An 896-nucleotide genomic window follows, 5' to 3' on the forward strand; every position below is an offset into this window, starting at 1 on the left:
TCAAGAGGCTTTTGAGTTCCTCTTCACTTTCTGCCATAAGGGTGGTGTCATCTGCATATCTGAGGTTATTGACATTTCTCCCGGCAACCTTGATTCCGGCTTGTGCTTCTTCCAGCCCAGAGTTTCTCATGATGTACTCTGCATATAAGTTAAATAAGCAGGGTGACAATACACAGCCTTGACATACTCCTTTTCCTATCAATTATTAAAGAAAAAAATTGTGACTTTTTTATTCTACAAGGACATTTGCTATAATTAGACATGTCATTGTGAAGCTAATGATTTACAGAGGAAAATGCAGTTCTATTCAATCGCATAGCAAAAAATCTTGACTCATAAAGGCTCATGGAGCTTTTAATACACTAAAAGTTTTTATGTGAGTATAGGAAATAGATGGTCAAGATGCATAAAAAGATGACATTTTGCAATGGATCTAAAAAGGGAACATATGTCTGAGATTATAGAAATATGAAGAAGCAATCTAACTGTTCCTTTTCCTCAACTTTAATCTGTTCAATGTTCCATTAATTTAACAGTTTCTGTGTCCTCAATATGTGACATTCCCTAGGTTCTGCTTTGGTCAAAAAGAAGGTCAGCATCGAAATTTTCTTCTCTGGTTCAGAAGAAAAGATGGGAAAGTATAAAAAAACAAAGTTCTGAATGAGGCTCTGGAGAGATCCTGAATCCCTGAATCCTTCAGATTTAAGTTTCTCAGAATTAAAAGCACATGCTGGCTACTTGAGTTCCCTTTGGAAGAACAGCTCAACTTTCTGTATTTTTTAATTGAAATATAGTTTATTTATAATGTGTTAGTTTCAGATGTACAGCAAAGTGATTCCATTATACATACATATGTATGTATGTATATATATATATATATATATATATATATATAT

The sequence above is a fragment of the Bison bison genome, unplaced genomic scaffold, assembly GCF_000754665.1.
Source record: "Bison bison bison isolate TAMUID 2011002044 unplaced genomic scaffold, Bison_UMD1.0 scf7180017864094, whole genome shotgun sequence".
Classification (NCBI taxonomy): Eukaryota; Metazoa; Chordata; class Mammalia; order Artiodactyla; family Bovidae; genus Bison; species Bison bison.